The 26,433-nt window shown below is 36.2% G+C and overlaps 1 protein-coding gene across 3 annotated transcripts in view; it reads left to right on the top strand.

Annotated features, from left to right (window-relative positions):
• TBC1D5 (TBC1 domain family member 5) overlaps nt 1–26,433 on the top strand; it is a 326,048-nt gene that overhangs the window by 21,977 nt on the left and 277,638 nt on the right. For 2 of the 3 annotated variants that reach the window (XM_055806535.1, XM_055806536.1), the window contains exon 2: nt 7,087–7,148. The exons of the other annotated variant lie outside the window; for it this stretch is intronic. The gene's annotated coding sequence lies outside the window, so the exon portion shown is untranslated. The remainder of the gene's footprint in view (nt 1–7,086; nt 7,149–26,433) is intronic. 3 annotated transcript variants of the gene reach the window in all.

The raw sequence follows: 26,433 nt of genomic DNA, 5'->3' as shown, positions 1-26,433 counted from the left end.
AAAAGTAAGCTAATTCCAGAGTCATTTATTCAGCAATATGCAAAAACCCAGAGAAATCTGTTGAAATTGAACTGCTATAGTTAGTATGATGTTAATATAACTCAGCGTTCCAAATGTGCTATTCTAGACATTCGGATTGCCAGCTTCAGGTGGCAAGATGTAAAACGTACAGACTAAAATAATTCTTAAATATTTAAGTCAAAACGTTGAGTTTAAGCATGTTTAAAATAAAACCCAGCAATTTTGTCCTACGTTGATGATGCTTACATCCTCTTCCCTAAATTCATCTATCCACTAACAGGATTGAAATTTGCAGCAGTTTTCTGCTGTGGTTTGCATTCACTAACTTGATGATTCTGTGTTGAATATTCACTCATTCTAAGAGAAACTGTGCAGCCTTTTGGGTTTTTTAGCTGTGAAGTTTCCATGTTTCGTCCATTTGGATGCAACAAGCAATAGTTGTCCTGGTGCACTTTCTATCTCTGAAGGAGTCTTCATGTCAGAAGAGGCATTTGGCTGCTTATGCAGTATTCATGTGCCACCTTGCTATAGACAGGGAGCATCAAAGTAGCAGGCCACTTTTATGCAAGTGAACTATTGCCATTCTTATTAATCTGTTTCTTAATGTTAATAAGTACAGTGAAATTTAGTCAGAATTATAAAATGGTGTGAGATTCAGGGAGTGCAAATGTTACTTATGTTGGTAGAAATAAAACATCCTGAAGGTGATGTAAGGTTTTCCATTTCACAAACTGTTGCTTTGAGGTTCTGTGAATATGCTTTTTATCACATTTAGATCACGTACGTGTATGCTTAGATAAATTTGGCATCAAAATGAGCAATATGTCTTTTGTCCTCCCCCTGTTCTCCATTTTTTGGTATTTTCGTTCCATGCCTTGCACCTTTGTTGGGATTTGTATGGCTGTATGGAACTCATTCAGCTGATAAATAATGTATTTTTTCTTTGTCAAGGTTATACAATGCGTTACAAAATAGTTAAATATTTTTGGTATTGAGTTAACTAAACATCTTAAAGGCTATACTTTCTACATCAAGGACAATGGAAAACCCTTATTCTTGGTGATTTCTAATCAAATTGGATCACCTTGGGATACAGACAGTTAAAATTAGCTACCTAATTTTATTAAACTTATTCATTTCCGTGTTTCTTTCTTATGTGTAAAACGGTGCAAAAGAACATCTTGCTGTGCAACAGGGCCAGTACAGTAAATGGCTTTCTGTATTTCATGGGCCTCAATTTCGTTTTTGTGTCTAAGACTATGCAGTGACTATTGGATGCTAAGCCACTTCTATTGAGCTTCTGGATATTTTTTACCTAGTTCCCCCCCCATGATCCCCCTAAGAGTCTCAGTAATCTACACTGGCTGTAGTGGTCTGGATGGTGGCATGCTGTCACTGCAGTCATAATGTTTGTCTTGCAGCTGGACGTTTTCTAGCTATGCTACTTTCTCATTTCCCAGAATGCATTTTATTGGTCTTCTTTCTACTCCTAGCATTAATTTAATCTTTAACTATGGAATTTATTGTAGTTACAGTTCTTTACATAAAGATTGTCATCAGAAGGTGTCATCAGTTGCTTTCTACTTTGTGTTTCCTCGTGGTTTTTAATAAATATGCTAAGTATTGTTAGTCATATGCTACTTTTAACCATTGATCTTTATGATGAGCAATTAACATACTTTTTTAAAATAGCGAGCTGTAAACAGTGCTTGCTTTTTTTTGTTTGTTTGTTTCCAACTTTATCAAGTTCATGCATCTTGTGAAAATGTTGATATTAATTCTGACTTAAATGAATGTGCTGTATTTATGAGTCAAAGTAGGACTGCTTTGGCTCAGTCGGCCCATACTTATGCAGTTGTTAAATTTTACTTGGTTTTCTCCATAGCTGATGTGGCTGGGTCTGTAATTTTAACACTGCCAAATTTAAGAGAAGTGGAGGGTATCAAGCATTTTTAGAAACTAGGAATTATATTTAAGTTTATAAGATCTTTAGGCATAAAGTATATGTATGTAGATTGTCTTCTCAGAGTATTTGTGTTTTATTTCCTGCTATTCTGGCCATTTATATTGGAGTTTTACATAATCTTAAGGTCTGCCTTGGCTCCAAAAGTATAAACCTTTTAGTCAGACTTCAAGGTGGTTAACTGCTAGTGCTGCATTTTTCAAAAGAAACCAGGTGTTGGTATCTGTGCTGTTAAAACTGTAGACCCCCAGACTTCCTCATTTATGGTCAGGATGAAATGAAGATCTGTTGAAGACCAAGAAGGTATTTCCCAATCAGGGAAAACTGAAGAGAATTTATTTGCATTATCAGTATTTCCCATGACACCAGACCTTAGTTTAAGGAAAATAACTACTAGGAAAGCAATAGAATCCTGCCATATATTGGATATGTTTCCCATTATGTTCAGTGTGAAATCAAGACCTTTTAAAAAATCACTAAAGTCCATTAAGCAGTGTTTTAGAGGTTAAGGTTCTTGTTCATGGTTGTGGTAACATGGTGTTAAGTTTCTTCTGTCCATGATACATCACAGGAACTTGAGTCAGCATTGTATATCTGGGACAAGTACTCTAATGTCTCCGTGCTGATTTTTGTTCTGGGGAATATATCTCAGAAACTCATAGTGGATAAATCTCACTTGAAATTAATTGGAGCAGACAGCCAAAAAGAGAATAGTAGCAGAACTTGGAGTGTCCGATGCTAACCTGGATAAAAGATGAATAGACTCGGCACCTCATTCAGTTCTTTACAGAAAGTAGAAAGATTCTGCGTTTTGCAGAAATTAAAATAAACGGAGAAAGGGATTCAGCAGCTCTTGCTTTATCAGAATTGGAGCATAAGCCTTTAGTCCAACAACAATTAAGGCCTAAATTGGGAGAGCCCTTCCATGGAATGACATGATCTGTTCGTTTTGACAGTAAAAGGCAATATCCACTCCCTTATATATGGATATTGTTAAAGAGCAACCACCATTAATTGCGTAAGATGATAATTGCACACTGTATAAACTAACAAATAGTCAGTCCTTCGTGCGCAAATCTGAGCAATTTGTAATTTTGTATTTGATGCTTCAGTAAATAGGGAATCTGAAATAAAAACTTAATTGCAAAGAATATGTGAAAAAAACCCTTAACCGATACAGTAATACATTTTGTGATAGAGGAATGCTTTGGCCTTAAGCATATTATTTGAGAAATAAGGATCTTAAATGTAGGGTTGTACTTTGTCATGTATATGACATTTGAGGGCTTATTAGAATCAAGAATTGTGGGACTAATGCTCTTTGTAAAAGAGAAAAAAACTTCAAGTAGCAAAATGTGAATATGAAATAACTGTAAATTACTTTTTTGCCCATTCCATTTAAGCATTAATTATGTTTCACCATTTCTAATTAATAGACAATATATTATTTAAATAGGGTAGCAATTGTGTTTTTTAAATGCAATAGAAGAGTGTCTTTAACTGGAAAATCAGATTTTGCTACAAAAATAAAGATCTCCTAGTTTGGAGTACTTCGAGGTTAACATACTGTGAAGTCATCAGTGAATACTGCAAATCAATACAATGAAGGGTTAATTGTGAAAACTGATACAAGTTTTATTTTCTTATAAATCAAGAAGCTGGTAAAATGTACGCTTACTGTTGATCATTAGAATACAAAACTATCTGTTAAAAACAATTAACATGCATATCTGATGACTGATTGTATAAATATGAAAGTCAAATAATTGTAATCGTTAACCATGGCTTCAGGTCATATGAGTTGTCAGCTCAAAAAAACTAGAGGAGAAAGATGTTGATTTGCATATATTTAATGTGGCATGCTGTACATGTGGGAATTTGAGATAAACCTTTGCTAGTAATCTGCCTGTTTTTATCTAAAAATCAACTAGGAAACGTGGGTCGTAACAGTCAAATGAGCTGTGTGGTGTGTTGTTAGCAGTTAATTCAGTAGTTTGAGACTTTACATTTTACTATATATTCTAATACTTCTAAATCAATTTTTTACTGAGACAGTTGGAAGAAGCTGGTTAAAAAGTTATTCAAGAAATACTCAAAGTTCTTTCTTACAGGAACATACTCAAAATTAGCCTATAACTGACTGTAAGACTAGGATACTTTTGCAGTTGTTAGACTTATACAGTATGTATAAGAAGCAATCTTTGCTTTTGTGTGATAAAAATATATCAGAGAGATATTAAAAAAATTGAGTACTGTATGGAGTCACAAAAAAATCTTTCTACATGAAGTGGACCAAACAGATAACTTTTAATTTAATTAAAATCAGTTGTAATAAATAGAGTGAGGGAAGTGTGGCAGAGGAATGAGGCTTCTGACCTGGAAAGGATTTACACATTTTTAAAGTTCCTGAATATAATAATCCATTGCAGTATTATTTTTTTTTCATTGATAATGCAAAACATTCTGTGTAACTCATAACGATTCAAGGAATCCTTGAAATGTAAGTCAGAATATAGTGGTCTGCACCTTACATTACCTGTAATTTTTTTAAATATTGTCTGTCCAGCCTTTCTCCTTTCCTGTGTGTTTACTCCTGAACAATAAAAAAAAAAATATTTCCTGTCCTAAATTTTGAAATTATATGGTAACCTCTTTCTAAAATTTACCTGATTCCGATGTTCATGAGTTCCCAAAGGGAAGAAGCAGCAGCATGCAGTTTCTTTTCATCTGATTTGTACTTGCAAACTAAGAAACTTCCTGTTGATATCAGTACCCAAAGGTGGAGAGTAGAAGATCCTGTTGCTCAGTGCTTTTTACTGTGAACTTTATCTATAATTTTGCCATTGTAAGTATTTGAAATTTGTTCTTGGGTATGTGGTGCAATCCAGTTCCTTGCCTTATCACCCAAATTAACTTGAGTACCAGCAAGGTGGCCTCCATCATTGTAGCACTCAGCTTCTCAGCCTGGGCAGAGTACAGAACACGCACAATTACTAGATATCTCTTATTCCTGCTCCATGAAGTACACCTGAATGACACAGCCTTTTGCTTCAGTCTTCCATTGACCAATCTTCTATATGATCTGTTGAGTAAAGGAACCTGTACTGCGTTGGGGGGAAAAGGACCAGCTGGCAGAACAGAGGAATGGAATCACATTCTGTTTCCGTCCTTTACTCTTGTGTAGGATAGAATTTGCATTTGATGGCAAGAGAAAGGTGGCTGTATCCCAGGTGACTGGCTGTTTTGTGTCCTTTCTTTAAATGATGTACATGTCTATTGGAGCAGGGAATTAATGACTCTTTAGTTGGGTGGAGAGGACAGTTCTGTAACCCTAGATTAGAAGCCCAAATTAAACATGAAAGTAATTAAAAACTAAGTAAATTTTAAAAGAAAGAAAAAATGTGTTTTTACAATCACCGATGTCTTAACTACAATTTTAGCTCTACTGTAACTCATTGGTGAAAAATCACTTTGCTACCAGAGGCTCCCAAGCTGTAGATGAATGAAGATGATCTATGACTAAGTGGTACTTCCTAGAGAAGGGTCTAATTCTAGAACCTCAGGATCATTCCTGAGCCTCCCAGTAATCCTCAAAATGTCTGAGGGTATATGTTGTTTTTGCAAGGATCCATTACATTAGAAAAGAAGAATTTGGGAAGTGTAGGATTTGTTTTGGGGGTGGATGGGATTCACAGATGCAGTGTGGGAATGTATTGTCATTCTCAAACAGAAATCTGGGCACTAAAAGAGAATACCTTAGCAAAAAGCCAGTCCGTCTCACTTCTCCCACTTCAGAAACATATTGTGAGAAAGAAGTGCTTCAGATTCCTTACAATATAGAAGTTTTTTGTACTCTTGTGTTTTGGGGCTTGCAGTGTTATTAGCTCAGAGGGGAGGTATGCTTTTTCATGATGACTATATTTAGCCAGGAGGAATAGTCCTTTTTAAAGCAAATTGAAATGAGTGTATGAGAGCGTGAAATTATCAGCAGCGCTGGTGCACATTTACATTGCTTCTACATACTCTTTTGAATGACCACACAACAGAACAAGTACTTCATTTCCACTGTGTTGATTTTTCTTGACAAAACATGGCAGTCTATCCAAAGGAGGGTGTTTAGCCAAGATAAATATAAAATTTATGATTAAGCAAAGTGTTTCCTTATTATAATCCCTAAAGAGAATTTGAGACTTGTTAAATATAATGTGCCAAGGTAGTTTTAAGAGTAAATTATCCTTTATGCTTTTAAATGCTGAAATACAGCAGCACCATCAACCATTTGAGATCTTACCAGCTGAAACAAAACTGCATACTAATTTCCATTGAACCAAGTAGCAAAAAACCATACATATATACAATGTATAACCTCAGGTTTGATGTATTCATTCAGTTTTACAGTCCTGTATGGAGATCAAGGAGCCATGTCAGTAGCATGGTTCATAAAACCGTGTCTCACTCTTTCCTGTAATGTGTGTTACAGAAGAAAGCAAATAAACCTTTTTGACAGAATGGATAAAAATTGATGACATGATTACACTTCTGGCACATTTCTTTAACTGCTATATTTACAGAATACCACTTTGAAGAAAACTATGGTGACTGTCAATATTATTCATAAAATAAATGGAGAATGAAAATTGATTTGGAAGATGAGTGGATTTTGACCTCTGTGGTACCAGTCTTGGCTTTGGAGTGCAGTGTTATAATTAAATTGTGAATGTTCTTAAATAGTGGATATTAAGTGATCTCACTGTATTCTTTCAAGGGCTATGAACTTCCAAAATCAAGGATAACATTAGATGTCAGCCAAGTATTTTGTCCTTCTCGTGGTTTGTCTTTACATCTGAATTAGTGCCAGTTTGCACAGATTGTGTGTCAGCTTAAATACAAAAAACAGGCCTCAGTCTGCTTGAACTCGTTCCACCAAAGACTTCTAAAAACTTTTGGTAGTCTGCAAACTGTAATGGCTGTTTCACATTAAGTTGCTTTGTAGAATTATAAAACAGCTTTTCTTGTGCTTTCAAATAAAATTTTGTCATCCGCTAATGAATGAGATACCATCTGTAATAATTAAGGTTATTCTACTTGTTTTCCCCCTGCAGCAAAACTTCTGAAGGTTTACAGAAGACAGTAAGAGAACCACCAAGAAGGCTATTGCAGTATTGTAAGTACTGCACCTAGGACAAAAAAAAAAAAACAACACCCGTGAATTAAGAATGTTGTAAAGAGATTTTCATTTTTTTGGGGGAAAAAATGAACTACATAAAGGGATTTACATGTAAAATACAGAGCAGGATGTATTGTAGCAATCATGTTAATAATTTACAAGGGAAAAACTGCACTCTTGTAAAATCTAAAATTGTATCCTTGTGCAGTGTAATCAGGAATTCACCAATAGCAGTGAAAAATACTTCTCTATCCACCAAAGATTGATCTAGTTTATATACATTTGTTTATTTAAAACTATCAGAATTTAGAAAATCATTGTAGTTTCATAGGTTTGTCATTTGTTTTAGTGACTTATTGTTTAGGTTATTTTGCAGAATTATTTATTTGCTGATTTATTTATGTATTTCATTATTTATTTATTTGATTATTTAGTAAATTATTTATCTGATGAATTATTAATACATCTTCATGACATGCTTTAAATTATTTATAACTTAATTTTGAGTTTATTGCTTTTCGACGCTGCATTGTTACTGACTAGTTTTGATTTTTTTTTCCTTGGTTCTTGAAAATTAAAGTACTAGCTCTAAGGCAAAAGTATATTCTTTGCAGAATCCATAGATGGTTTTCAATGAAGTAATTTACCATGTAGATACTAATTTTGCTTAGCTTTATATTGCTTAATATCACTTTTCTACTTATTTAGCTTTTGCTTCTATAATTTCATAGATGTGTCAAGATCAAATGAATGACCTTTAAGAAGCAAAGATAACTGTTTACTTTAAAACATGTAGAAATAGAGTAGTTCTGTTTTCCTCTTATGTAAGTACTCTTTAAGTATTCTTAAAGTTAACTTGAGATATTTTTCTGCTAATAAAATGGATGTTTTTAAAATGAGACTCTTGATATTTGAACTAATACATTTAACTTCTAATAAGAAAATAGTATCTTCACATTAATAACTCATGTGGAGAGTTCCTTTTTAGCAGCAAGGTTTTAAATATATGGGGAGGAATGGTGGTATCTTCAGGCACATGCAGAAGATGATGTGTGTTGAGGTTGGAAGGTGGGTGGTAGGGTGGGTTTTTTCACCACAGTTTTTTGTGTGCATAGGAATTTATAATCTCTGAAAATGTAACATGTCTGTGTTGCATGTAAACTACTCTCAGGTTCTGTGTTCACAAAGAATCATTCCTACTGCAAAACATATTGTTGTGAAGGCTGGTTTTGCGTTGCTTTCTTTTGCCAATTAAAAAGGTCTGAAATCTCATCTTTTACTCCAGAGAGGCTTGGGTGAATGTATAAAAGCAAGGTAAGGGGCCAATTTTAGGCTTTACCTATGAGCACCAGCTCTGTGGAGTTTAAAACAGGTGCCTGCGATCAGAATTTGACTCAGTGTCAATACTGACCGGTGGGTTTTTCAGGACCAGTGAGCCTCTTAGCTGAAGTTGCCCATTTGACCTCAGTTCCCAGCGAGGGAACTTGCTGGGCGGTCGGAAGGCACCTTGCAGGAGAGCAGTGTGACTGACAGCCCTGTCTCAGAGCTGAAATGAAGAGGGCAAAGCAGCAGTTCCGCTGCAAAAGTGCCGTGTGCATAACGTGGCCTTTATTCTATGTTTAGCGCTTGAAATGAATTGCTATATACTTTAAAGTTTTAACACAGCATGGAAAGGCTGCATTGTACATTTCGAGTTTCAGTGCTGTTGAAATACAGTAGAAATGGCCTCTGTAGACAGGTTTCACTATAGAACTTAAATTATGCATGTGTGTATCCAAATTCCTTATTTTGAAATATTGAATGTATGAATATTTAATTTGTATCTTGCTTTAGTATCTTCATATGCTTGCCTTAAAGGAAGCTGTTTCCTTTGATTTATATACATGGATAAAAATGTGTGTACAGTATGTATCAATGGTTTTTTCTCTCCACTGTGTTAGATGAACAGCTCTGGATAATGATAGCTTCTGATTTTTATTCTGCAGCTTGCTACCATAGTATAAAACGTAAATTTCTCATATTTGTTCTATTAATCTTACTTGAATTTCAAATTCATTTGCTTTCCAGAAATATTTTCTTAATTACATACGTTAAGAAAAGTATGTTGCAGATCTTAACGATGCAGTATTTTTGGTCTGTGCACAGTAACAAAGCTCTGAATATTATTATTTGGGGCAGAGTTCCAATCTGAAATTTGCATTTCTCCTTATTTGAATGTTTTCACTGAAGCTGAGAACTCCAAGGGAGTTCTTCAACATATACTAGTTTATGCGACATGCTCTATGAAATTTAGTACAGTCACTCTTATTTCCTTGTGTAAATGAGGTCTTATTGTTGAGTAAGACCTATTATAAGCAGTTACAAAGGTAAGTGCTGTCAATGCATTCTGCCACCAGTTTCTTGGAGTATGAAACACTTCCTGAAAGACGTGCTACTACTGTTATAGGGTAATATAACACAGCTTATGTGTTGGCACTGAAAGTAGCTACTTCATAATGATGACAAGTGAAAGTACAGCCAAAGGTCACATTAAACAAGAGATTTCTTTCACACCTCATCCATTTTCTGGATGTGGAATGAAAATAGCTTTGTTCCCTATACTTCAGTATTTTTAAAAAGAAGTTATCTTGAAATAATTTTTTATGCCTTGTGTATTGCTTTCTCCACGTTTTACGAGGTGGACTGTGGAATTCTAGCATGCTAACCTTGGTGCTACAAAAGTGTTTGAAATGAGCTTAAATTCTGGGTGCAATTAGACAACATAAGTAGTATTTAAACTCACTACAATTTTTGTTTTGTAATTTGCTTAAAGGCATGGCTTTAAATTCTAGAAAAGGACTATTAATGTGCAAAGTGGTATTTATATTGATGTTGCATGACTAACTATGGTTTTATTTTTTTTATCCCTTAAGATAATATGGATTTTTTTCTTAAAATTGCAGTCTGTTGTTCAAAAATATAAAAGAAGTGAACCTATCTGTGTTGACAGACTGTTTCTTAGCTGTGTTTTAAAGAGATCCTGCCAGTAATGTGAGAGGATAATCCACCCTGTATGCTCTATCAGTTCCCCATTTTACACTGAAACGGCCAACCAGGATGCTAAAATAAGGTGTCATTTTAAAAACTTGAATAGTCAAGTATTAGATAATGAAAATGAAGCTGACTTGTTTCACAGGGAGTGCTGGTTGAGAAGCCTAAATCTGGTGTATTATTGGTAGGTGTATTTCTGTTCTAATCTAACTCCATAGAAATCGCAGAAGCCATATTAAGCTCTTCTTCAATTTATTCCATACAGATAAAAGAATTTTCATCTCATGAGTCATATATTTCCTGTTGTATCTTTAATACAGCCATTTTTAGTATTTTTCTTGCCTCTTTCCTCTATTGGTATGCTTAGAGAGTCTGTGTGTAGGAGCTTGTTATTTCACCCGTGAGGCAAGGAGGAGTTCAAATCAATAGCAGTGTGTTGTTGACACTAAATGATGTTTCTTCTTGCCACAATAAGACTTGATTTTGTCATCCTCATGACGCTAACTTGCTTCACAGAATAGGGGTCAGCACTCTCTCAAATCAAACTTTGCAAGTATTAAAAAGTCCTTTGAAGGAATTACTAGAGAAATACTCCAGTATTTGGAACCAAACACGTGCATTGGCTTTGTAAAACGAATATCCAAGCTGTTTCACTTTGTAGGGAAGCTGCTTTGCAATGCATTTTGGAAGTCTGTGTTAAAGAATGTAGGATTGATCAGAGCTGACGGTGATGAAAGCATGATGTTTTGAAAAGAAGTGATTCAAACATTATTTAAAATATAAGTTGACGTAAAATATGGATTGTAGTAAGACCTTAGCTAAAAAAAACCCAACAAAACAAAAAACCTCAAGGCAGTAGAGGTAGAAAAATCTTTGCAGCAGTGTCTAGAGAAGATGTCTGCAAGTGGAAGAAGGTACAGCCAGCAAGATGTTACCATGCTAGGTCTGGGAATGTGTTCTATAGCATGGTCAAAAAGGAGCAAGCAGTTGTTCATGACATGAACTAAGGATCCCATATGGAGACAGGAGCTGTAGAAAAATGGGAATTGGAGAGGAAGTAGTGTAACCATGGGAAGCGAGAGTGTGATGACAGAAACACACAGGCATAATATTAGTATCAACAGTGGGTTATTAAGAAGCACAGGGTCTTTTGTTTTGGACATCTGAAAGCAACAGCAGAGGTAAATCATCCTAATATATTATAAAAATACCCGCCTCCATACAATGCATTTGTACATCTATATACATAACTTTCATTGTATGAAAGATGTTACAATTTTATCTGAAAGAACGTTAGAAGATATTACAGCTGCATGGTTAAACATTCACATAGTAAGTTGTGAATTTTAACTTGAATATTGAACTGCAGCAGCCTGTTCTATGAAAGCCTTTTAACAGTAAGTAGCTTTATTACTAGCTACACACACACACATAGCTTTTCTATTTGCACTATTTTCATTGTTTTGTATTTTTATGCAAAGCGTGCTCTCAGATGTTTATAGTGTAAACTGCAATCTAATATTTTTGGGGTTCACAATATCTCCCCTTCTCATTTCTTCCATATGATTTTCATAAAGTCATCTGATATAAACTATCCACATATCACGATGACCTTTCCTGGAGAGGAAATGCCTCCTATTTTGAAGGCAGTGAAAAAAGTCCTCGTGGGAATTACAGTAACCAGTTGTATTTCAGTAATGGTAGTGAATATTATATAAACTTCAATATTTGCTGGATTTTTTGAATGTGTGTTAACTGCAGGAAAATGAGTAGCACCTAAAAGATGACCAGCAGCTTCAGACATGTAGCTCATTGAGTTTCTCTACCTCAAATCCAGAAAGATTTTGATAATTCTCCTTTTCATTTAAATGTGTTTTGATGAGTTAGGTCAAGTCCATATCAGGAGCACTCTGCCAGTTTATTTATACTAGCAATACACATTACCTCAGATGCAACTTACTAGCAAGGTGGTAGTCAGAATAGCTTAGTCTTGTTCATGCATACTTCACTCTGTCTCCAATGCTGAGAGAACATAACCATCGATTTTGTTAGTGTAACATACCCTTATTTTTATGAAGTTAGCACACTTGTGGAATACTACCAGCATACTCTATCCTGCCATGCGGTCTTATCAGAATTGTTAAGATGCCTACCAGAAAGAGCCTTAAACAAAGAGCCTCTAACATCTTGTCAGCAATACAGTGAAGATGCAAGAAGTTCAGTGAAGAAGGCTGTGCCTAGTGTGGTGACTTGTCTCTACTGAAACATGTTTTTCCTTTCAGCTGAAATTCTGATCTGTAAACATTTGAGTGTAACTTACGACAAGCTGATAGTGGCACTGAAGTTGATGAATATATTCTCTTACAACATTATATTTAGTAAACACTAATTTTAGACTATTTTCTTTATCCCAGGCTTTTGCATTTGACATATGGTTATAGCTGGATTTAATGTTCCTTACTCTGTTGTGAGGATCAACAAACATTAAAAACATCCCTTATATTGGTTGCAAAAACAGCAAAAGATATAAAATACAATGAGCTTTGTTATTCTCCTTTTTCTGGTTGTTGTTTATATTGCTTCTTGTGACTGTGTGTGTGTGTGTAACTGCCATATTTCAGTTGACCAGAATTTTCAAAGACCTTAGGCATCTGGAATTGTCCCATTTTATCATATTTATGTCAGTTCTAGCATTTAATAGAAAAGTTGGGAGGTTTTAGATTCATACTGCAAAACAACTTTTGTACTATAAGTTTTAACATGAAATCAATAAGATCTGTGGATTCAGGTAAGCAAGAATTAAGTCCTTTTGGAATTATGGTATCTATTGGTACAGACATAGTTGGTGCATATGAGTAATCTAGCAACCTGATGTATAAGCTCTTTGAAATTTCTTCTGATTTGCAGCCAACAAATTAAATTGTTGCAATTATTTGACTAGATAGATTTACTTTTTTCTGTTTCTATACAGAACTGGTTTTCTTTCTGTACTATGCAACTCCTTGCCATGGTATGTCTTCTTTATCTCTATTAAATAACTATTAAAGTTATCGCTTCTTTAATTGGTTCAAAAAATAATGTTCTTAACATTTTCATTCGCAATTTATCAAGAGTTCTATTTGGCTTGCTATGCCTACTTGTTCTTTAAAAAATACACACGCTACCTGGGAGTGAATGTAAAAATAACTTGGGAGTAATAAGTATATTTGGTAACAACCTGAAAAAAATGTCTTTTTTTCTCTTTAATCACCTAAAATCTACAGTATTACTCTTGAGACTGTTTCTTAGAGAGAGATGTTATTGTATGCATGTGCATGCAGTACGTTCTGAGAACAATTAGTAAAACTACAGGCACATCTGAAGGCGTATTCTGCATTTTCAGTGAAACATATTTTGAGTAAGTAGCTGATCAATTGAGTAGAGTTGTCCATTGATTCTAAAGATATTTTTTTCTGTGCTCAGACAAATCAAGATGGTAATCATTTAGAATTTCTTGCCTTCATGAAAAGGAGTGATGAATAATATAATTGGAAGGAATGCATGAGTCATGAAACAGGGAGCTGGGCAATCATGGAAAAATTCACTTTAAAAACTTCTGCTTACCAGGATCTGTACTGTGAGTTCAGTTCTCTGTAACAAAATCCACAAATTACAATGGCAGAGGTTTGAATAAAAACCTTGGGTGGATGAACAACTCTTTAAGTCAATTTGAAAACTGTTTGGTGGGTTATAAAAAGTTCTTTAACTCTCTGCTAAAATGATTGTGGATATAATGATCAGAAGACACTCTGTCTTCTGACCCCCGTATGAATGTGAGAGCAAAGTATCTTAAGATATGCTATAGTTAATATGGAGCGAATGTAGACCCTACGGTCCTGAAAGTATCTGCATTACTATAAACCAGCTTTTAAGAGCTGTTAAAATATTGATAACTTGGTAGAGCACTTCAGAAACTCTTATTTCTATTTCAGATGTAGATATGTGTAGCAAGTCAACATTTGTACTGTTTTTCTTGGGTGTACAACTACATGTAAAAGAGAATAAAACCAAGTATTGTTACTAAATAAATGGCTTAATTTGTCATAGCTCCACCCACAAAAAAAAAACCCTTACCTATTTTGCAGCTTTTTTCCCATACTAAAATCATCAAGCATGTATTAAAAAATTGCTAGGTAGAATCAAGTACCACTTCTGTGTCCCAGGCAAGACTCACGTAACCAGCAGTTGTTCTCCCTGCAGTGACCTGGGCTGGGCAGCCTAGCACCTGCCTGTTTTCTTTTCAGTGACCCAAGCCAGATTTCTTGAAAACCTATTGCTGATGTTTTCCCTGCAGTCACTCGTGATAATTTCTTTTACATGCTACAACTGTTTTTGAAAGATCTCTTCTTTTTTTCTTTTCTGACTTCCTCTTGCAGTAAATTCAAATGGGTGATTTTTAAAATCACTGGGTAGTGTTGACCATAGGACTGGTCTGGGTGTCTTCTTTTAAGGCATATTATCAGCACTATAGAAAAAGGGCAACTGAGATTTACTTTCCAAAGGAAAGTTCAATCTCACCCGTAATTCTTATGGACAAAGAATCCTAATCTTGAACTGAGTTAACCACGTTCACTTTATCTTGTGAGAATCAAGGTGAAGCTGTTGGTGGTGGCTTGGGACAGGGCAGAGTTCAGAAACATTCAGAAACAATAAGGGAGATATTTTGCTTTGTGAACTAACACTAGGAAAAAATTATGTGGCAAAATGCTCTAAATGAGAACAAGAGGCTGTTAATGATGTAAACCTATTAATTACAGGATTAAGATGACCTTGGGAAAGTAATATTGCTAAGTAGCGAAACAGTAAAGTATGACTTTGCCATTTGAGGAGAGATACACCTCAGCTTTCATAATCATTGCCAATGGAAATTTTGGAAAATCTTTTAGAAAAACTGATTTTTTTAAAAGTAAAAAGGAAAGTCTTTTGGTTTTTTGGTTGGTTGGTTTTTGTTTGTTTGGGGTTTTTTTTGTTTGTTAGTTTTTTGTTTTCTTCTCTTAAGACATTTAAATACTGAAGTGAGCCAGAGGTTCTTGGTTCTTTGCATGTTTTATAGAGACTATATTGTAGCAGAGATTGTGCACCTTGCTGTCAGTTTGCAGTCTTATTTGGCAACTCCAAAGCAGTTTATGTGGGCAAGTGATTAAAAAAAATAAATACTCTGGCTACTACTGAGTGATTAGAATTTGCCTTAGCTGGAAATATAGATGATATGCATAATATGAACATTTTATCCCCTCTAGATCAACATGAACTGCTTTTTCAGTCACCTTTGTTGTGGGACAGCTAGTCTAGTTTTTGTTGGAATAAATGGTGCTCTGCAATATAAATGGAAGCATAGTAAGGGTGATGGATTGGGAGAATCGCTTCAGAAACTGGAGAAGGTGGCCTTGCTAAGACCCTTTCCCTAGTCACATGTTCTTACCAGTTTAATGCCGACTGTTGCATGTGTATCCATGCATTATTTTGCTATGTTAGTTGTAATCTTTATTAATTTTCTGATCTGACTACATTAGTGCTAGTTCAAGGAAGGACTGATAAAAAGACAGTTAAAAGGGATAGGAGGCAGTCATGAGCCAGTGCCTAGGCATGGTGTTAAAAACTACTGCTTCCAGGAGCATAAAATGCACAGGGTAATAATTGCTTACTGTTTCTGAAGTTTATCTTGCTGTATTTTGCAACAGTAGGAGTGCAAATTATAACATGTTTGATTACTTCTAACTCTGATTTACTCATTTCTACTTTTGTTGATCTTCTCCAGAAAGTACATCATCATTTAAAAAACTCATAGGTACCAAAAAAAATTAATGCAGACACCCCCCCCTTCCCTCATATTGTCTGAAAAAAGACATTTGGCTCAGTATGATAGAGCTTTTCTTAAGTAAATTCCCTGCGATACATTGTTTCTTCAGTGTTCCAAGTTGTTTAAGGTAAAAATTTGTGTAATTTGCAAGGCTTAGTTGGCGTCCTGAGTATAGAAATTAAAATGTCGATGTTGTAATTTTACTCATATATACCTCCATTAGTTTACCTGCCTTGTAAGGCTTTGCTTCTCAACATTTACCAAAACTTTTTCCTACAAAAGATTTCTTTGCAGTTCTTGTGCTCTTCTGGCACAAACATGAGTGCATGTGCAAATTCTCTTATGTTCAAAACTCATGCTCTAGTTGAATTCAAGTTAAGTGTCAATGTGTGTGTGTATGTTTTGACTTAAAAAAATATTTTTATATAGTTATTTCATTAAGATCATGCTATCAAGTACCATGTTTTGTTCACATGATGCTTTGATTCTTAAAAAAACCCAGAAAACAGAAAAATGCATGTGACTAAATGTTTGAAGAAATATGGTTAGTACAGTGATTTGGGAAGACCTACATTTACAAGCTATTTAAAGTCCTATTGCTGATTCTATATAATTGACACTAGTGATGTATAAATATTTGTTTAATACAAATTACTTGAGCAAAAATGTTTATGTTTTCCCATAAATCAAATTACAAAACCACAGAATAGTTGAGGTCAGAAGGCACCTTTGGAGATGATCTAGTCCAACCCGTCAGTTCAAAGCAGGGTCAGCTAGAACTGAGGACATTGTCTGGGTAGGTTTTGAATATCTGCAAAGGTGGAAACTGCACAACTCCTGGACAACCTGTTCCAGTCTTTGATTATCCTCATGGTAAATTTTTTTTTTCTTATTTTTAAATGGGATTTCTTGTATTTGTATCCGTTAATTTTTGTTTTCTGACTACTACTGAGAAGAGTCAGCCTCCATCTTCTGTACTCCCTCCCATCAGAAATGTGTAGAAATAGATGAAATCCCCTGAGCCTTCTCTTCTCAAGGCTAAACAATCTCAGCTTTCTCAGCATCTGCTTGTATTTCTTATAGTTCAAACCCTTAATCATTTTCATGCCTTCTGTTGGACGTACTCTAATAGATTCGTGTCTCTCATACTGTGGAGCCCAGAACTGCATACAGTACCCCACAAGTGTATCACTAGGGCTGTCTAAAGGGGAATAATTACCTCCCTCGACTTTCTGGTAATTGTCTTCCTAATGGTCTTGGCCTTTATTGCTGTGAGGACACAGTGCTGGCTCACGGCCAACTCGGTGTCCACTAGGATGCCTGGGTCCTTTTCTGCAAAGCTGCTTTCCAGGTGCTTGGCCCCCAGCCTGTAGTGTGGCACATAAGGTAATTCTTTTTGGCGATAGATGTGAGGCTGACCAGTGTGTACTTCCATGGATCCTCCCTCTTGCTCTCCTTCAAGAGAGGAATGGCATTTGGTTTGCTCAAGTCCCTAGGACCCTGCCCTTTCCAAGATTACTGTGAGTGGCCTAGCAATGAGAGTAGCCAGCTCCCTCAGCACTTGTGAGTCCATCCCATGTGAGGCCCGTGGACTTGTGTGCATCCAGTTTGTTTAAATATTCCCAAACTTGATCCTGCTCCACCTGGATCAGTCTGCTGTGCCCTGGACTTTCACACTGGTTTCATGAACCTGGGATTGCTCGAGGCTCATCCGGCCAGTAAAGGCTGAAGCAAAGAAAGTATTGAGGATCTTGGCCTTACACTTCAGCAGTAGACTCACACATTCCCTCGTCTTCCTTTTGCTGCTGATATACCTGATGCTTTCCAGATCCCTTGCCACATTCAACTGGGCTTTGGCTTCCTAACCCCATCCCTGCATATCTGGACGATGTCTCTGTATTCCTTTTGGGTTGCCTGTACCTGCTTCCATCTCCTGTACACTCCTTTTTGTGTTTGAGTTCTGCCAGCTGCTCCTTGTTCATCCATTGAGGTCATCTACCACGTTTGCTTGTTTTCATGCTTTTTGGGATGAACCATTCTTAAGCTTGAAGGAGGACATCCTTGACAATTGGTCAGCTTTCCTGGACCCTTCTCTCCACAACAGTCTGCCATGGGGTTCTTCCGAGCAGATCCCTGGACAGTTCAGAGTCTCCTCTACTGAAGTCTTGGGTTATGATCCTGCTTTTTGCTTTTTTCCCTCCTCTCAGGATGCTGAATTCCACCATCTTATGGTCACTGCAGCTAATGTTGCCTCTAGCTTTTATATCCCTGATCAGTTATTCCTTGTTTGTAAGTATGAGGTCCAGCGGAAAGCCTCCCTCTCAACAGCTTCTTGGTAATTTGTGTCATGAAGTTGTTGTCAATGCACTCCAAAAAACCTGTGGATTTCTTATTTTATGCTGTGTTGTTTCTCAAACAGGTACTAGCATGGTTAGAGTACACCGTGAGGACCAAGATCTGCTAATGTGAGGGGAGTCATAGGGAGTGTTACCCAAGGGATTGTTTTACTTGTAGATTAAGTTGTTAAAAGTAGAGAAATAGTTCCTTTTCAAAAGGGAGAAGGGGTAGAATATGTAAATAGGTTAGAAAAAACCTCAGCACTTTCTTGTCTGATATTAGGAATTGGTCATTGGCCTGATTGGGTAGAAGGGTTTTGGGTTAGAGATCTTGTCTCCAGATACTCTATATGAAGCAAGAGATTAGTGAATATTTTGCTAAAAAGCTTAGAAAATTGCAACTGAAGTATTATTTATTTCCTTGTGTATTATTAACAGTGCTTCTGTGAAAACATGATCATCCTCACTATTTCTTTTTGACAACCGTTTCCACAAAAATTTCTACTAACAGATGATTAAAGATATGGAAGGAAGACCGGAGGAGGAAGGAGTCATATGGAAGAATTGCCAAAAGTCCCATGATGCAAGGTTTCATTTTTGTTACTGACTATTTTCTAATATGCAGTCTTTTTTCAATTGTTTACCTTCAGTTATATATTACACATATATTGTTGTTGGAACTACAACTGATGTTTAGTGATTTCTCTTTTATTTATTTTCTTTTTGGAAATTTTTAGAGTAAGATGGAACATGCCGGAGACCTTGCGTTTGATGATATTTGAGCTTCGGAAGTTGCAATGTTCTAGCTTTCTGACATTGTTCTCAAGTAGATAGTGTGCTCGTAATCTTAATAATTTAAAAACAGCAAAGACAGCTGAAGTGCATTCCATTCATTCAGTACAAGAGGCGTTACTTGTTCCATATGGTTGTGTCTACCAACCTGTTAGCTAAAACGTGATTAGAAGTTGAGTTGCTTTCTCTCATGCTCCTTTGTTATGCTGATTACATACCCATAAGACTGGGAATTTCTTTACATACAGTATGATTTTTCACTGCACACTTATTATGCCTTTTATTTGTTCTATGAAATAGCAAAATGAAGTGGTTTGCATAGCACTTCTTTGTGCAGAATACTGAAAAGACCATAGCATATGCTGGTGTTGGTCAAAATGGCTGTTTTATTTCAGGGATGGGCTATACATCCCCCAGGATGTGGGCAACATGAATGAGGCCTGTTTCTACTACTACTTAATAAACCTCCTTTACTCCCTTAGATAATGTCACTTCCTATCTTATCTCAATTTATTTCTGTTTCAGTCTTTGAGGATGATCCTTATGTGTAGAAGAAAAGAAGACTTTACAGGAGCATAGACCTGAATGTCTGCATTCATCTCTGAGTTGTGATAATGAAAATTTTTCTTCAGAATCAGACTTTTACATGTTTCTGGCTTGACTGGACTGGCTAGCTGAGTGACTTGCATGTTAAAACTAAAACTCAAACAATCAAAAGTCTCCTTCAAGAGGAGGTGGAAAATGGGTTATTTTTACTTTCCCCCCCCCCCCCCCAAGTATTTCTGAGTTGGTGTGGTTGACTTACTAATGAAACATCTGGGAGTGAGCTGCTTGGTTTTGGTTTTGTTTGGGTTTTTTTTTCTTTTCCCCGCAGTCTTCAGGTGGTTTGAAGCCTTTATGACAATTAATTCAGATGACTCGGAGGTCAATTCAACATCTAGTGACAGTCCAGACTTTGGTTTGCAACCCTGAATCAGATCAAGAAATGGTCTGATTCTTAATAGCTTGCATGGATTTTTACAGACATTGTTTTATAGTTGGTATTTTTGCTTAAAATTATTTGCAAGCACTGGTTTTGGAAGGAAAACAACTCGTATGAGCATTTTCCTAAACAGAAGTGTCTCATTTGTTGTAGTCCGTTGAAAATTTCTTGTTTAAGCTTCCTATTCAGAAATGTACCTAGCAGGATTCGTAACTTTGTTTTACCTTCCATACCTTGTAGTTACCTCTGGTTGCTATTTTTTGTGGATGGTGGTCAGAGAAGGGTCTTCGGTAGCTCAGGTTAAAGTGCAGGAGGTTGAACCTATGCTTCCTCCCAAAATGGTAATGGTGGGTGCGTTGTTGATTTGTATACCACAGAGAGCCTTGCTGTGAGAGTCAGAAGATACCAAGTTTGGTTCCTAACTCACTGCCACATGTGCTCTACAGCCCTCTTCTGCCTCACTTTCTTTTGGTAAAGTGGAGATGACAGTTTTACTGAATGGAAAATGGAGATAAAACTTGAGTGTTCCTTTCTTCTTCCTCATCTCAAGGTTTTGTCAGAATGTACAAATAGCTGTGATGGAAAAAATGTGAGAAAAGGGAAGTAGATTGATGGAGGTGAAAAATCATGCTATGAGTGACTAAGAGTGAGAAAATCTGTGAACCTGTGCCCCAGGTGAGGATGTTTTGTCAAAACTGACATTTGCTAACATGATTCTTCTTTTGGGGTAAATACAATTATAAATTTACCCAGTTCTCCCTCGGGACATTTCTTAAAAGCAGACATACTGACTGTAGATAGACCCAGAACTGATAAGCACGTGAAGAAATGCAGTTAGTTTCTTATGCACTGAGAATTGTGTATGAGAATTTCTTATACAATTACCTGGAATTCTTGTGCAGGCAGTGAAGATTTCAGTGACACTTTCTAATTGTTTAAATTAAGGCTGGTTTACTTTCCTCATTGGGTTTAATACTTCTCACCCCTAATTTTTAATCTCAGTGTCATGGTTTAACCCCAGCCAGCAACCAAGTACCACACAGCCCCTTGCTCACTCCCCCTCACCCAGAGGGATGGGGAGGAGAATATGAAAGGAATGTAAAACTCAAGGGTTGAGATTGGAACAATTTAATAGGTAAAGCAAAAGCCATGCATGTACGCAAAGCAAAACAAGGAATTCATTCACTACTTCCCACTGGCAGGCAGGTGTTCGGCCATCCCCAGGAGAGCAGGGCTCCATTGCACGTAAGGGTTACTCGGGAAGACAAATGCCATAATGCCAAATGTCCCCCCTTCCTCCTTCTTACCCCAGTTTATATACCAAGCACGATGTCCCATGGTATGGAATAGCCCTTTGGTTCGTTTGGGTCACCTGTCCTGGCTGTGTCCCTTCCCAGTTTCCTGTGCCCCTCCAGCCCTCTCACTGGCAGGGCCCAAGAAACCAAAAAGTCCTTGATTAATATATATAAACATCACCCAGCAACAACTAGAACCATCACTGTGCTATCAGCATTGTTCTCACACCAGAGCCAAAACACAGCACCATACTAGCTACTAAGAAGAAAACTAACACTATCCTAGCTGAAGACAGGATACTCTGCACTTTTTTACTTTAACGTTTGAAGAAAATTTCATACTTAAAATGTGAGAGATGTCATTTGAGAAGTTCCTGATTAGATCAACAGCTGTACTTAGATTTTAATCAGAAAAGGATCAAGTATTGCATCTTGTTTTCTTACCAAAACTGTTTCAACCTCTACATTGGCCCATTATTTTCTGCTACTAGGTGTCACTTTGGAACACTTTTGCATAATAGCATGAACAAACTCAGAAAGTGAAGTCTGGACACATAGGTTTTTTGTGTTTGGGTTTTGGGGCTTTTTTTGAACTTACAAGGAAACCTGTACAGCAATAAAACTTCACTGTATACTTGCATTCAATACTTTTATTAAGGGAATTGGTATCCAAATCCATTTTTCTCCAAGTCAAAAAGTCCATGCACTTGTTCAAGACAGTTGCCATAATAAGTTGGCATCAAAAGTTAAATGAAAAAAAAAGCTTCCTGGATCTCTTTATTTATAGGACCCATGTCTGGGTTGTATGGGCAACAGGCAACGTACTTAGTAATTTTTTAAAATCTGACCACAGGTACGTACTTTCGTATAAATCTAGATAACTGATTCCAAGGGCAAGTAACTTTTTCCTTAGTGATCAGATGCTGGGATCGAGTATTTTTATCTTTGGTAGGCTTCCCAAAGCATGTTCCCTCTGTCTACTAAGACTTGAGTTCTTTGAAGTCTTTTTTGGCCCAGCTGCTGAGGATAGTATAGATATTGATACTTTGCCTGTGATTTAGTTTCTCAAAGTTTTGTTCTGTTTTCAATATTGCAGAGTTTTTAGATTTGGGATTGTTTTAGAGCATCCCTTGCCATAGTGATTAAAAAATGCAGGTCTTATAACAGTGTCCATTCTCTTGAAAATTTCAGGAGGTTGGGTTCAGCTTGTGCTTGGTTGGTTACAGCAGATGATGATCTGTTTTTAAATGAAGGAAGGAAATACCCTACTGTGCAGTAAAATTGGAATACAGATTTTACAGTCTTACTAAAAAGTATAATTGATGTTTCAGAAATACAGAGGATGATTAATTGCTTTCAAATAAATAATATTAAATATAATGTATTTGTGAAATTTTTTTTGTGTTAACAGTTGTGTGAAAACATATATGTATGTCAGCTGGTTTGGATTTGTAGTTCATACTGTACTTTATATTGAGATTAATGATGAGAAAAAGGGTAAGGCATTTTTGTTATGGGCAATTTATTTCATTTCAGACTGTATTATCATTTGGTGAAAGCCCTATTGATTAGCCTTTGTAGCTTTACAGAGCTTTTTTTCTAAGCACTTAAAGTTTGAGTTGTCTCAGTCCCATAGGACTGAGAGAAAGCTGTTAGTACCATGAAAATCTCCTTCTGTATGTTTCTAACAGCTTGAAGCTTGTTCTTGGAATGCAAAATATTAGCACATTAATGTTATTAACCCCTTTAGTACAAAATGCTTTAGGAAGTAAAAATATTTTTGTATCTTCAAAGTCCGGATTGTTTCTTCTATATGAGTACAGTTTCTTAAAGCTGAAAAATGTGTTGCTGTGCAACAAACAGATGCTGCTCTAACAATGCAATACATTATGTACCAAAAATGATCTTGGTTTTAATCATAGATGCTGATTTAATGAGAGAAGACTAGCTTACATCAAAAATGGATTTAGGGTGTGATTTTGTTTTCTCTGTGTTTTCTCTACATAATTAATAGGAATATGGTACCTTATATATTCTGTTTTAAATTTGAAAGTGTACTTTGGTTTTATGCCATTTTATACTACAGGTTTCTAAGTCTGCCTTGTATCATGCTCTTCTTTTAATTGCTTTTTGTGATATGAACACAAGGGCATTAGCAAATCTTGTATCTTTAATGTATTTCCTCAAAAGGTGTTGCTTCTTTACAGAACAGAATTCTGTTCGTGCTTAATCCTTCCATTTTGCCCACATCTCCTTTTTAATTTATTTTCTGAATGTTTTCTGTCCAGTGTTTTCATCATGCATCTACCATGTGGGACATGTAAGATGTTTGTCTGTAACTAACGTTAGTTTATGGATCAGAAAAACAATGCTAATCAATATCTTCAGACACTGTCAGTTCTTTATATCTTGAGAACACGCCTGACCCCCTGGGAGCATTTCATTGTTGATATCTGTTCAGTTTAACTTTCATTTTATTCAGCAGATATTTTGTAACGCAGTGTTAGTTGCTAGCTCTAATCCTCCTATCACCGATACAAATTTTGATTGACAATTTTACTTTTAGATAAAGTCAGATAATACTATACTTGGGGGGGGGCGGGGGGAAGTCTTCATATTGTGTTTTTAATTCCACTGAACCCAGCAGAGTTAAATGTAGTTTGGATGCACAGGGAAGAATTAATGATTGGAAGATACAGAGTTGGTAAATTATTTATTCTGGCCCTGAGGAAGCTGAAAAGCTGAGTGAAAGACTAATAAATCATTTGTGGTAGTGCTGGTTGTCACTTCCAATTATTTTAGACGGTTTTGTGATAAACTGCAGCACCTGCTAGATATCCCTGCACCATCCCTTGATGCTTGCAGTGCAGCTTGTTCAGTCGATTATCAAAGGCAAATTTGTCTAAAGTTTCCTCAGGTTGGAAAGAGAATTACTTTCCTCAGTCACCCCTTCCCCCATTTTTTAAGCTGCTTTTTCACTGCATGCATGAAATAGATAAAATCTGTGATTTATTTAGAATTTTATTGACATAATGTACATTCAGATATCATCGATTGAACCACTGAGGGAACAGGATGAGGGGTGACGTATCTGTGTGAGTGTAAATGTACCCTTGAAAGGCTGGCTTCCTTTCATCTTTCTGAAGAACAGCTGTTTCTAAGGTATTCATCCTCAGATTTTGAGGATTGTGTTGGAACTAGCGCTGAAGTTACAGAGGAGACAGACTTCCGTATCAGTTGACTTTGTCACTTGTTAAACTCTTCTACTGCTTTTATTCAGAAAGTCTTCATTTAAAACTATAATTGCATGTACAAAGTCCCTATTGATCCTCAGCATGCAACACTTGAATAAATAGATTAAAGCAGAGGAAAGTAGCTGGAAGACTGGAGAGAACATTTAGAAAGAGCACTGGAGTGATTTTCAAGAAGGAGTGGGAGCAAAATGTTGGAAAGCTCAAGGTTGTTTGTAGAAAAAGGCTGAAAGTAGGATGAATGATGAAGAATGAATGAACTGGGACGGGTTAGTGGAAGGCAGCTGTTTCTTTATGCCACTGATAATAGCATTGTTAGGCATTGTCTCATTTAGGTGCAGTCGGACCACCCTTTTCTCTGAGGCAAAAGAACCAGGCCTACCCTGAAAATACTCATCTTTCCCAACTGGAAAAGTGGTAAAATGTAATGCCATTCTATCTGCGTTTCTTGTAAGCTTCTAAATTGGTCATCTCAGAAAGATGTCTCGGAAAAGAAAAGTTATAGAAAGTTGAGCTTTTTGTGTTGTCTGAAGGACAGGGAGGAGGGAGTTCCTGGTTGTGCAAGCACTCATGTATTCCATTTCTGCTCATCTTGGGGAGAGGATGGCAAAATTTTAAGATTACATTTATTAAAAAAATTAGAGTGCATCAAGTAGTCAGCTTAAAGGAGTTGATTCTCTTCCATGTCTCTGTTACTGGCGGAAGGGTGCATCTTGCACACAGTGCTGAAAGACTTGCTAATAAATACTGAATGCTATAGCTTAACAATTATACAGTAAGTTTTTATTATCTTTTCCATTATCTTCCTAACCTAATCCGGCCAAATAGCATTGAATTCTAAACATTCTGAGTCAATACAATGTACAACTCCAATCTGTGGAAGGTAAAAAATTCAAGAGTTTTTTTAATATATATTTCCTTTTTTCCATTAGTGATCCCGGCTTGGAATTTCAAGTGAAATCTTTGTCATTGGAAGTGGTGGTATTTTAACCCAGATAACTAGTTCAAGACAAATCAGAGAAGTGACCATGCTGACTAAAACCAGAATTAAAAGAGCTTTGTTTTCTTGCTTTAAATCTTGTTCAGACAGACTTATATTTTTTCATTGTGCTCCTGTACATCAGAAAAGAATCAGATGGAAATACCAAGCACAGTCACCTTGCTTCCTCAGATGACTTCAGTACGGAGATATCTGCAGAGTTGCAGCTCTAGATCTGTGAACTTTAAGAAAGCTCCATGAATACATCTGTTCTGAGTTCCAGAAAGTAGATACTAGGTGCCAGAAAAACATACTAAGCTCTGACAAGGTGTTCTTGTTGTCTGGGGAGACAGGTTTTTTTTAATTTGGTTTCCTGGAAGCTTTTGTTATTGTATCAGTGTCCATTATCTACAACCACTGGTGACAGTATAGAAAGGACAGGCTGTAGGACCTAATCTGTATTATTATAATTGCATTGCTATTAAAGAGTGCTTCGTTAGGCATTGTGTATCTGATGGTAACAGAAATGAATGGAATTTTTTGTACAGCTTGAATCAGTCATTTCTTCATGGTTTGAACATCTAGACATACGTGGATGCTAATTGTTGTGTTTTTTACTTTCTTGTGTTCCCAAAGAAATGTTGGTTTTCAAGTAAAAGTACTTTTGCTGTAGTAGTTTTGTATTTATTTATTGCTAAACAGAATTGGTACATTTGTGCGTTTTTTTAAAGCAACTACAGACCTTAACATTTACAAAATTAGTAATTTTTATAGTTTT

The sequence above is a fragment of the Falco peregrinus genome, chromosome 5 (genome assembly GCF_023634155.1).
Source record: "Falco peregrinus isolate bFalPer1 chromosome 5, bFalPer1.pri, whole genome shotgun sequence".
NCBI classification, from domain to species: Eukaryota; Metazoa; Chordata; class Aves; order Falconiformes; family Falconidae; genus Falco; species Falco peregrinus.
Note: the sequence above shows the minus strand (reverse complement) of the source record. Positions and strands in the feature narration are given on the sequence as shown.